This window comes from Ursus americanus, chromosome 25 (assembly GCF_024610735.1).
Source record: "Ursus americanus isolate L20-20 chromosome 25, mUrsAme1.1.p, whole genome shotgun sequence".
In the NCBI taxonomy this organism is placed as follows: domain Eukaryota; kingdom Metazoa; phylum Chordata; class Mammalia; order Carnivora; family Ursidae; genus Ursus; species Ursus americanus.
Window position 1 is genome coordinate 36,178,985 of NC_142151.1, and position 12,278 is coordinate 36,191,262.

The 12,278-nt window shown below is 40.8% G+C and overlaps 1 protein-coding gene across 5 annotated transcripts in view; it reads left to right on the top strand.

The window, feature by feature from the left end:
- The first annotated feature begins 123 nt into the window (after positions 1-123).
- TMEM117 (transmembrane protein 117) overlaps positions 124-12,278 on the top strand; it is a 488,268-nt gene continuing 476,113 nt past the window's right edge. For 2 of the 5 annotated variants that reach the window (XM_087855788.1, XM_045801233.2), the window contains exons 1-2: positions 6,658-6,765; positions 7,712-7,808. The gene's annotated coding sequence lies outside the window, so the exon portion shown is untranslated. Of the gene's footprint in view, positions 6,097-6,657; positions 6,766-7,691; positions 9,183-12,278 lie in introns of those variants that run through there. The other 3 variants (XM_087855787.1, XM_087855786.1, XM_087855785.1) reach the window with 3 other exon arrangements.

Below are 12,278 nucleotides of genomic sequence, written 5' to 3' on the forward strand. Positions count from 1 at the left end.
TCCCGAGGTCCTGGGATCCAGCCCCAGGTAAGGCTCCCCACTCAGCGGGGAGTCTGCTTCTCCCTCTCCCTCTGCCCTTCCCCCCCCTCAAATAAATAAATAAAATCTTTAAGAAAAAAAACTAAAATATTTTTTCTTTTAATTTTTATGTATTACTTTTTCAAATAGCTACTAAGCTGCTAATATGTAAATACTGAGTAAGTTGTTTGGAACTGACTACTTAATAAACTGTTCAGTATTTCTTTTGACCTAGGAACACTACAAAAAAATTAGTGAGGGGGCGCCTGGTGGAGCAGTCCTTAAGCGTCTGCCTTCGGCTCAGGGCGTGACGGGAGCCAGCTTCTTCCTCTCCCACTCCCCCTGCTTGTGCTCCCTCTCCCGCTGGCTGTCTCTCTCTGTCAAATAAATAAATAAAATCTTAAAAAAAAAATTAGTGAGATACAAAAGGCCCCATAAACTAGGAAAGTTTGGGAACTTTTGCCTTACAACCTTTGCATGTGGCTTTACTCATATCATTTTATTGAAACTATTTTCTTGAATGTGACCAGTGTCGTCCTTCTTAATAGCAAAATCAATTATATTTATTCTCAGATGTTTTATTAGCTTCCTGTGGCTGCGGTAACAAATTAGCACAAACTGGATAGCTTCAAACAACAGAAATGTATTCCTTCACAGTTCTGGAACCCAGAATCCAAAACCAAGGTATCAGCATGGCTGCCAGCACTCCGGAGGCTTGAGAGAAGTATCTTTCCTTATCTCTTCCAGCTTCTGGTAGCACTTGGAACTCCTTGACTTGTGACCATATCATTCCAATCTCTGCCTCTTATGGACTCACCATGTCTCCATAATTGCCCAAGCTAATTCCTTAAAATCAGTCGCTCTCTCTCTCTCTCTCCTCCCACACACACATTCCATTGGCTCTATTTCTCTGGAGAATCCTGACTAAATGCCCTTTAACTCCTTCTCTGTCTTCTTTACCTCACTTTGTTAACCTATGTAAAAAATTACATCCTTATGTCTTTAGCAAACTAGCCCTCCTCTAGACATCAGTGTCTCTCTATATGATATCACCACTTAAAAGTAGGCCCTTCTAATCTGCCACACTACTGCTTCCAGACGTGGGAGGACATGCTTATATCAACCACATTTCTGGTGTCAGATGTAAAGGTAACATAGATGATGATTAAAATGCTTGATTTTGGAACCGTGAGGCTCAACTCTTCTATATTCAATCTATATTTAGTAAATCACTCTTTCCAATTACTTAGCAGAATTCAATGAAGCATTAAACAGAGTAGGCAACTAATGTTCCATAAAATAAATTATTTCATGACCCAGTTCCCTCGCTTATGCCTATTTCAAATCTTCCTGTTCAATTCTTTCTCTTTCTTTCTTTCTTTCTTTCTTTCTTTCTTTCTTTCTTTCTTTCTTTCCTAAATCTTATAGATTCAACTGGTTTTGCGTTTGAAAGCAAAACCCTCCTTTAGGTTTCCTTCTTTGTGTCTCGTTGCTCTACTCTTCTTACCTTACCTTGTATTATTTCTCTTTTGGCCCCACATTGACAAATCCATACTCAACTTTCAAGCTCATTTCTTGAAATCCTTTCTCACTGTCCAGTCCCCCGTGTGCTGACTCTCAAAGCCTCCCCACTGCCTACAGAAATATGGTGCAAGTGATGCGGAGAACAAAGGCAAAAGAAAAAAAAAAATAATAAACTTCCTTACAACTTACAGCCCATTGATAAGTACTTGAGACAGGCAGAGCGACCTTCCTCAAGGAGATTTAGCTACCTTGACGTTAATACTTTGCTAGAGGCAAAAAGGCAACTTTAGCCTAACATTAGCCCAGCCCCCACGATCCTGTAAAAAATCCCTTTGGAAATTTCCTTTATCTCTACCCCTCCAGAATATATGTTAGCAATCATCCTCCAAGCATATGGCCCACCAATATACATCTGAAGGGTCTCATGACTAAGGTTTTACTAGACAGTAGTAAATGACCTTTTCCTAATAACAGCTAGCTCCTCAAGGTCTTGCAAACCTTGCTTCCAAATTCCTTAGAGACTTACTACCTCCCAACTTAAAAGTATATAATCAGCCACTTCTTGCAACCCCAGTGCGCCTCTTTCTGCCCACAGGTCCTATCCCCGTGCTTTAACACTGAAGACGTCTTAAGAATTCTTTCTTGACTGTGTTTGTTCCTGAACCCCAACATTTCACGTCATAAACTCCTCAGCTTGATACCCAAGACTCTGCAATGTCTTTCCCAATTGTGCTCCGTGCTTCAGTCAAACTGACACAATCGCTCCTAAAAAGGACACTGATATTGTCTTTATCATACTGTTTTCCTCATCCGGAAGACAAATCCTCACTCTCCGAGCTATACCCCCAGGTCTTTTTCTGCTGTCCCTGCTTTTCAATATTGAAGCCACCCTTTGGAGCCACGGCAACTTCCATGAAGCCTTTCTTCAATCTCAATTATATATGAAATCTTGTTTCTTCAAATGCATTTAGCATTTAGTGTGTCTAGTTCGGCAGCCCTTTTACGCCTTCTGTGGTCACAGATGTACATAAACTTACCCCAGTCTTCATATCAGACTGTGTAGTCCTTGATACCAGGGACTTTTTCTTGCTTCTTTTTGCATCTCATATGCATGTAGTATTCATTCATTCATTTGCTCATTCATTCAATGCATGAAGTGTTCTGGAATTGGAGGTATAATCATGATCACGGTGCTCCAAAAACATTTCTGGAATTTAAAAAGGCTTGATGATTTCTGTTTTGCACATGGAAATTGGTGTTGCTAAGTCACTCGTCCTCTGTGAAACTAGGAAATGAGAGTGCTGAACTGTTTTCCAAGAATATTTTTTTAAGTTATCAAGTTGTATGATTCTTTGGTCATTAAAATGGTTATATATTCACTCGGTAAATCTTCTGTTTGGGAACACTTCCGATTTGTTTATGCAATTAAACTGAATTTCTTTTGAAAAATCTGCATTGTAAGATTTTTCTTAAAAAAACTTTATTTTTATGGTAATTATGTGTTTAGAAGTGACAGCTCAGTTATTAAAATTGCATTCCCTAACCCTTACCTCTTTCTTTAAAAATTAGCTGATTTAACAGTGGCGCCTTACTGTTGGCCCTACCAACTTAGGTATTATTATTTCCTATTATTTATATATGTGAATCCTTTGCTCCAGCCACGAGTATGTTCCCACTTTTCCTCATCTGTTCTGTCTCCAGTTATTAAACATTTGTTAGAGCTGTCATAGTAATATAATGTGTCTGATGGTTTACAGTTTTCAACAAATGTATGTAGACCTATTTGAGCACCAACTCAATCTCATCTAAAAGGCTGAATGAAATATTATCAGGTTTTATTTTTTAACTTTTGGAGATTTGGAAATTGAAGCATAGAGGGGGAAGTCAGCAAGTTTCAAGGTTAGGACAAGTGTTTGGAAGAGACAGAAACCATTTTAAGACAATGTATGCAAATAACAGGATTTATTATAAGGGTACAGGAGAAATTCACGAATCTCAAGAACCTGGCTTCATCTGTGCTTCCCTCTTTCTCTCTCCCTCTCCAAATGGGATCTTTCTACTTGTACAGTCGAATGGCAGAATGTGGCCACCCTACACCTCTCAGATTGACAGTCACAATTCTAGCCACAGGCAGAGATTAAATTCTTGTTTGTAAGTCCAAGTTCCAAATTCCTAGGAGAGCATCTGATTTACCCTGCTGGCTCACATATCAAATCACCCTCGATGGAACTGGCTGCTTCACCCAGTACACACTGCCCCGTCAATGAAAGGCAATTACACTGGAGGGGAGATGGATCTTGGGTTTGGAAAACAGGCTTAGAATTCCTACTTTTTACAATTTGGTGGAACTGGTTCTTAGAACCTAAGTTGTAAGTCACTAACTCTAACATATGCAGAGGGCAGTTAAATAACATAAAAGAATGAAGCTAACAGATGGGGATGGTGGCACCCAGAAAGAGCACAGGCTCCATCTAAAGGGAGCTGTTCGTACTCAACTCTAGCTGATAGCGATCCTTGGGAATTCGGGCTCAGGGTAAACTTTCTGATTTTCAAATGAACTCAGAATTGGGATTTTATGAAAATCTCTATATAAATTGATGAAAGTGAACCATTTCATATTATTTGTGAGAGAATTATATAATAAAGAGCTATACCATTTGCTTTAGGCTTTCCTACAGAAGAAACTCTATTATAGGAGAAAAAGCCACATAGAAGCTGTTATGACCATGAACTACATTTTTTAACTTTTCTGGACCTTAATTTTCTTTTGCGCTAATACCAGTGTCTCATGGTTATCATGGAAATCAAGTGAGATATGATTTATAAAACTTTTCACATGTATTAGGTGCTCAATGTTTGTTAGGCTTCATATCTGCTGGTTAGAATTAAGTCCAAAATAATACAGTGTGTTCAAAATAATATGTCATTAAGAACAGAGCAAATAAAGTTAGACTGAATTTCCAAACATCAATAGCAATGATCTAAGGTTGGTTTCTTATATAGGTTCATAAAACCACAATGTCACTGTCAATAGCTATGTCTTATTTAACATTTTCTTAAGAGTTATAAAGCAGCAAATAAGAAAAATAACTCTTGGTCGTACAAAAATAAATATCAAGCATTAAGCAATTTTTATATGAATGTAATTGTAATCCCCAGCAATCTGTGATAAACACCTGGCAAGGTTGCTGAAATTTTTAACACAATAGAATGTATCACAGAAGATTCTTTCTTTCCAGTCAGGCTCTGCAGTGTTGAAATGAGTCACCGAGGAAAGAGAACAAAGAGTTTGGGTTAAAGATCAATTCAAGCAAATAATATCTCTTTATTCCTCTGTCCTGAGTGAAATCTGTGCTGAAGTCATCTTAGTAAGTGCTGTGCACTTTCTGATGAAAGAAACAGGGAACACTTTGGTTCAAATGAGTTGTTGATAATGATAAAGATGCATCTTGGAATAAAAGCGCAGGAAAGTGCAAAGCAACTTGCTTTTAAATGTACTATTTTTAATGAGATTCTCACCCTGGTTTGGAGAAGTGCCTTAGCAACAGAATCTTGAACCTCATTGTCATGATCTCTAAGGTCTTCGTGTGGGTAGGATGGTTTAAATGGCTATTGGAGGTATTTGCAAACCACTTTGAAAATAGAGTATTCGCTCTCTTTCCTTGTTTCTCTGTCTTTTCTAGGGATGCTAATTAAACCTAAAAATTTCCTTTAACATTTAAACAGCATGTACAGAAAAGCCTCCCTAATACTGAGTCTACAATGGGATGCAACCTTCCATGTCTTTTAAGTATTTTTGTAGTCACAACAGAGGCAACTCTAGCATTCCAATATTACAGGCATTTAAGACTAGAATCTGCAGTCTGATTGGAAAGCAGTGTGAAGGAGACTATGAAGCTGAGCTTACATAGCACAGGGTTCTCTGCTTGTGTGTGTGTGTGTGTGTGTGTGTGTGTGTGTGTGTGCGCGCGCGCCCTTGTGAAATAAATTTGAGAAAACCATTCATATAAAATAATTCGGGGTGGAGCTGGAGCTAAGTAAGATTATGGAAGAGTTAAAATCCCTTCGTCCTCATCCTAAACTACTGTTTGGAGATACCTGGAAACTGTAGTCACATGGTTGAGATCCAAAATAGATTAACCTTTCTAAGTGCTAACAAAGTCATAACAAACACTTCAGATTATAGCTGCAATGTATGTATTCTGTTTTTTAGGGGTAGATTAGTGTGGTGTCCTTTATTTAGGGATTTGCCAATAACAAGTTAACTCTTACATTTTATATCTTACTGATGGAAACAGCAGTACAATGAATCCCAGAAAAGGGATTGTTCAGAAGTGATTAAGATAATTATATTGGGTCATATATATTTACAATGCTTTGATAAAGCTTTTGGTGAGACGGACAGACACCACACAATATTCTTATTTCTTAACAAGAAAATCTATTTTATTTGTTGTTAAAGGTGCCCAGATAAAAATTTGCATTTCTACCTCCCTTTCAGCTAGATGTGGCCATGTGATCAAGTTCTAGCCAATGAGATGGAAAAGCTGTTGGGTGAGTTTTCTGAAAGACGTCTTAAACCAGGGTAGAGAGCTGCTGAGGACCCTCCCGTTTCCTGTTAGGATGACGATACGAGGCTGGAGTTCCAGCTGCTGTCTTGGGCCTCAGACAGCCTTGATGGTCAAAGCCACAGGAGAGTGGAAAAGAGAGATGAAAGGAACCTTGGTCCGTGTTCACTGTGGCTCTCCTCTACCAGACATGATACACCTACCTCCAAACTTTCTTTGCATTCAAGAAAAATAACTGCCATCCTACCTAAGCTACTATTATTTCTGGTCTCTGCTATCAACAGCCAAATATATTTCATAAGAGAGACATTTCACTCACCAAAACCATTATGTATAAATACTTCTTATTACACGGGTCTTTAGTTCATGGAGAGAGAGCTTGGATAGCAGGTTTGTAAAATGAGAGATGTTGTCTTCTCCAGATTTATTTGGTTCTTGAATTTTGGATAGCAATTCAGAGAATTTGGACACAGGTAGGTTTAAAGGTGAAATGACAGTTAGTTGATACTGTACCTTGCCTGTGCTTAACAAAATAGTGCAAGGTCATGTGTCAATACAGTAATGTGCACCCTGGATTTATTACAGGAAGTGCAAGGTGAAGATACACCAGTGAGAGAAACGGCAAATTCTCACTTTTGTGCTACTCAATTTTTAGGTAAGTAAAGCTGTCACGGGCTACTCGGATTCTTCTGTGAACTTGTCCTTTTTACCTCCCAGTCTGTCACTTGCCCTTGCGCTTGGCACTTCTGATCAATCTTATTAAGCCAACCGACTTCGATCCTATGATGACACGGGGGTCTCTCATTAAGAAAAAGTTGAGTCTGTCACTATGGATCCCAGATCCAATTCCATTCGGCTTCATTGTAGAATTCCTCTGCTTGGAGTGCCCTGACTCACCAACTCAGAGGGTCCATCCCAGGTGCCCTCATAGTAATACCCTTACCAGCCTTCTGATGATGGCGAGGGCTATTTCATTCAGGTTTTCTGAGCTGGTTTTCCTTCTTAACAGGCACATCCTGATCCCTCTCTCTCTCTCTTTTTTTTCTTTTCTCTGAAATAACAGCACAGCTTATATCTTCACACTCTAACCCTGTGGTGTGGCCAGCCGACATGGTTCTCATCCTCCCATGTCCCCTGTCAGGGTTCATTTCACTTCCGATCAAAGATGCTCATTCCAAGGCCCTTACTAATTGGCTATTGTTTCTTCCTGATCTATTCTTTCACAGAAGGATAACACAGGCCCAGTTAAATCACAGCTCCCTTTCCCTGGCTGTAGACTTGGTAAACTCCCATCCACTTTAACTTTGATTCTGTTTGTTTTTAAAGATTTTTTTCCTTCCTTCCTTCCTTCCTTCCTTCCTTCCTTCCTTCCTTCCTTCCTTCCTTCCTTCCCTTCCCTTCCCTCCCCTCCCCTCCCCTCCCCTCCCCTCCCCTCCCCTCCCCTCCCCTCCCCTCCCCTTCCCTTCCCTTCCCTTCCCTTCCTCCCACCACCATGGCCGGTGCCCTGATAATTTCCTTTATAACCATGGCTCATGAACAGTAAAGTGGAGCAGAGGGGAGAGATCCCCAGTGGATTCTCAGCTACATTCTTTTCGTTGCAGCACATCTCAGACGTTGTAATGGAGCTCGAGTGAGTGTTGGAAAGGATACAGATCTTTCTGTTCTACAACTCAAGTCTGGAGTCAAAATACATTTGAGGTAATGGGTAATGTTAATGAGAAAAATACGGCTCAAAGTGAGGCAAATTACACTTTTAGGAATTTAAAGTCTGCCTGTGTGTATGGGAGGCTGTATTTCCCAAAGGGAAAAGCTCCAGGTTTTAATCTCCCTCCCGTGACTGCCCCCCTGTGTGATGCTGAATGCAAGATGGTAAAGGGGGAAAGAAAAGATGGTAGCAGCAGAGTCATCTTGGAACAACCCTATTAGCCCAGAGCTGTTGTCTGTACTTCCTCATCTCCACTGGGTTGTCTCCCTCTATTCTGCTCACTGCCATCCTTCTCACAGGAGAGTCGTTCTGTGATGTTTCTTTGGTGTCTGTGGACGGTGTCTCGCCCCAGCCTGCTGGTGCTGGGCCCTCCGCTCGGGGCGGCACCTCTTCTTCCTCCTCCCACAGCTCCCTTGTGCAGGCTCTTACTCGTTCAGAACACTTGCCAGGTAACTGGAAGCCAATCTGGTAAACTAATTCACAACACGGTGTTCATTCATGGACTCGTCAAATATTTATCGAGTCCCTCAGCTCCTGGGCTTGGTGTGAACGATGGACCAAGGCCGCTTGGCTGCATTATCACCTTGGGCTTTGGGGTCAAAACAGTTCTGAAGCTTGTCCCACCACTTGCTGGATATCATCCTGGAAACCTTTACTTCGCCCTTTTGAAAATCTCAAGTTTCCTCATCTGTGAAATGCAGGCAATAACAATGCAGGGGTTTTAACGATAATTCTATACAGTGGCTAGCTCCTAGAAGATGTTAAATTAATGGTGACTATTAGATTATTGGTCACCCTTTCCACATATCATTTATGGTGACCTTTAACGCTTCAACTCTGTAAACTGCCAGCGTCTTCACGATGAATCATTTTACGTCTTACGACTGCGGGTGTGGGACGTGTAGGGAGTCAGGGAAGTCCTTGTCGTTTCTGACACTAGAATCTCCAAGTATCAGCTGTCTGGGGAAGCGAGGCAGAGAGAATTGCTGAAGACGCGGGAGAGGTGTTCTGAGGATACGCAGAGGCAGCCTGGCCATAACATGCCAGGAAACAGCAACAGCAGATCATGAAGTGAAAAGTAGGTCACTCGTTTGGAGGCAGGTGTCAGGTAGCATACAAGGTGAAGAGCCCAGAGCCATAAACAGTAACAGGCTGTGAAAATCGCCGCAGCAGCCATAAAGCGAAGGGCTGCCTCCCGGCCCCTGCCGGCGGCCGGAACGGCTGGTCGGGCAGCTGTCTGTCCACCGCCCTCGCGCACAGGCAGAACCACACCGTCAGCCGTCCGCCGCAGCAGCTGGAGCGTAGAGGACGAGGATAAAGCAAGGGCCGCGTAACCGGTTACGTCCAAGGGCAGGAGGGCCGCGCAGGTGAAAGTGGGAATAAAGCTGCCCGTTGATTTTGTCTGTCACCTGAATGTGTGTTGCGCTTTTCAAATGTTGACGGCTTCGGATTTTAATGTGTCACAGTTTCAGCGAGCCTACATGAAACACCTGCTTGTTTGCCGAGTCTGGTGCACGAAAGAGACATCCTACTATCATAGGATGTTTTGATGTCATAAGAATTTTTTTAAATATTGATTTTGTGTGCAAGTCATAAAGGATTGTGAGCTCAAAGGCTGGGGCTACCACTTTGGATGCATTTGAGCTGTTATCTGGGGTGGTCAGCTTGGGGGGAGGGAGAGGTAGACCGAACGCTGCTGGCCACGGTGTCCGCTCTGCTCCATCACCCTCCGTGTCACCCCCTTCCTCTCCACTCCACACTTCCTTCCCCTCATTGATACTCGCCTCCTGCCCGCTACCCTTACCAGTCTAAAACTCCAGAGAGATGGTTGAAGTAAAAGAGAAGCTGAGAGAGCAGGGATTTTGCTAAACCCTGGATTTGGAAACTAGGTGTAAAGAAAGAAAAGACTTAGCCATCAGATGCCAGGGTTTCATTTTGGTTATCTGATTTAAGCAGAATCTGCCACATTTCTTAGGCCTCTGAAATCACTATGATGATCACCTTTTAAAAAAATAACTTCTCCATCATGGACTAAATATTCTTTAAAGTGCTACATCAGTATTGTCAAAGTTACTAAAAATAAACCACCTGAGACCCAAACTATGATCTGATGCTAGCATTATTTCCTCCAACATCTGACATAGATTCGTTTTACGCAAAATGGTGTAATTAAAATTTCACATAACCTCAAGTCCATGACAAGTTTAGAATAAATCAAAGTTATTTGGAAAGCAGGAGCTATGAAAAAACACAGAAACATCCTAGCTGCCCCAGCTCTTTTAGCCGCTGAGGAACGTTACTGGATTCTGCAGCATCTGAGCAAATAAAGGGCCTTTCAAAAGCCCACATTTAAAAGAATATAAATACTGGTTCTAATGTGTTCCTTTTTAATAAGAATAAATGTTGGGTTTGAAGAAAAATTCTTATGGTTTTCAATTGTTAGGAAAAACAATTCGGGCAGAAAATGTGCCTTTTCATCTACTCTTAGAAAAGTAATATTTCCTGATCTCCATCAAAGGCATTGACCTCATCTGAAAAGATAACAAGCCAGTCAGGGAATACATTCCTGTTAGTCAGAGCTATGTTTTTAAGACCTAATGACTGAATACAAAAATTCCCCTTGGGAGAAAAATGAAGATTTTGGGGGATACTTCTCTTATATGATGGGGAAGAATGTGTACATTTATTTATTTCCATTTGGTGTCTTGACTTGGCAAAAGAAAAATCTAAATTTATGGCTTTAAATGGCTGGAATACTGGAATGAGCTTAGGATTTTTATAACTTTAGACAGCAACTAAGAACCACTTCCACTACTTCTGAAAGCAGTGAAAACTATTTAAATATTTCAGAGTCGACTGACAGGGAACTACATCATTCTTTTGACTTTTTTCTTTAAAAAGCACCTTTTATTTTTCAGACTATAAATTATGTTAATGTGTGAGCACAATTATAGAGTATTTCCGAAGGGACACTCTTCTTTGAAGGGACACAATTATTCACATTGGTTGGTTCCACTCGGTGGCAATGCAGAATAAATAAAAATATGCTTTTTTTCCCTAAGCTCAGGCTCAGACTGTGAATGATTTTTTTATTCTCCACTAGCATAAAATTTACTTATATCAGCTATATTAATGCAAGCATAAGAACTTTATTCTTCGGAGAGATTAGTTTAATGAACTAAATTTAGAGCCACTTAGTTTATCTCCTGAGTGATGGTGCTATTATGAAAAACAGGGATGCAAGGAGACTTTATGTCCACTTTTGACTTCTCTTACTTGAAAATGTGTACTTAGAGATAGAACAGGGAGATGCTTGCGCTGACTTAGTAGCCTGAAAATATAGGACGAAAGTTTCTCTTTTCAAGGTTGCCTCTCTGATGAGTTGGTAGAATCTTAAGTGCACCTTCGCAATGTTACTGGGAAAAAAAAGGGATGTGGTGATTTTTTTCCTACTTACACTCTGAAACTTGAAGATGAAGCTCTGCAGATAGATTCTTACCTCTATCCATGTATGTATGATTGGTTCTAAGTGTTTGAGTGAATCAAATTTCCTGTGGGGGGGATGGAAAGTACATAAAAGTAAGTGCTGACCTATTTTTTTTTCATTTTATTTACTGGAAAATAAAATGAACTTTTTAAAAAAAGATTTTATTTATTTATTTGAGAGAGAGTGAGTGTGCACAAAGCGGGGTGAAGGGCAGAGGGAGAAGCAGACTCCCCGCTGAGCCCTGATGTGGGGCTCGATGTGGGACTCCAGGATCATAACCTGAGCAGAAGGCAGATGCTTAACTGACTGAGCCACCCAGGCGCCCAATAAAAAGAACTTTTAAATGAATCTTTCTTTTCTTAATTTACAAGTGATCTGCACTTCTATCCCCTCACCCACCCGCTGTGGCCTTCTCTTATTTTTTAATTTTGTGCCTGCTCCCTAAATTTTAACATTTTAATATTGCTCTTACGGTCTCAGTACAGATTTTGGTATCTTTTTAATGGAGTGAGAAACAGAGATTAGAAAAGATTTGTATGTCCGTAATATTTTAAAGGAGCTGCATACCTTCATAACACCTCTCCACTTATTATTTATTTCCATCAGTGTCTTTTTCCTTCCTTGTCATTTGTGCTCTCGACTGGAAATAACTCTCAGCATCACATCACTCTAGCAAAGCTGACAGGGTTTCCATAATTCTCTGGGATGCATAAATTGAGAACAGAGGGTTAACGTGAAGCCAAAGACCCGGAATTGTAGGGAGAGCAGCAACATGAGGTCACAGTGTGCTGATTAAGTCACTAACTACATGGAGGGAGGAGGGCTCATTGAACCCGTTTGATTGTTCACCTGGTAATTCACTTTCTAGGGAAAGGTGTAGACAGAGTCTGTGTCAAGCATTTACTTGCTCTCTTGTTCCTTAGTTTTGCTAAAGGAAAAAAAAAGAGTAGGAGGCCTCTGTCTGTTTCTGAGTCTA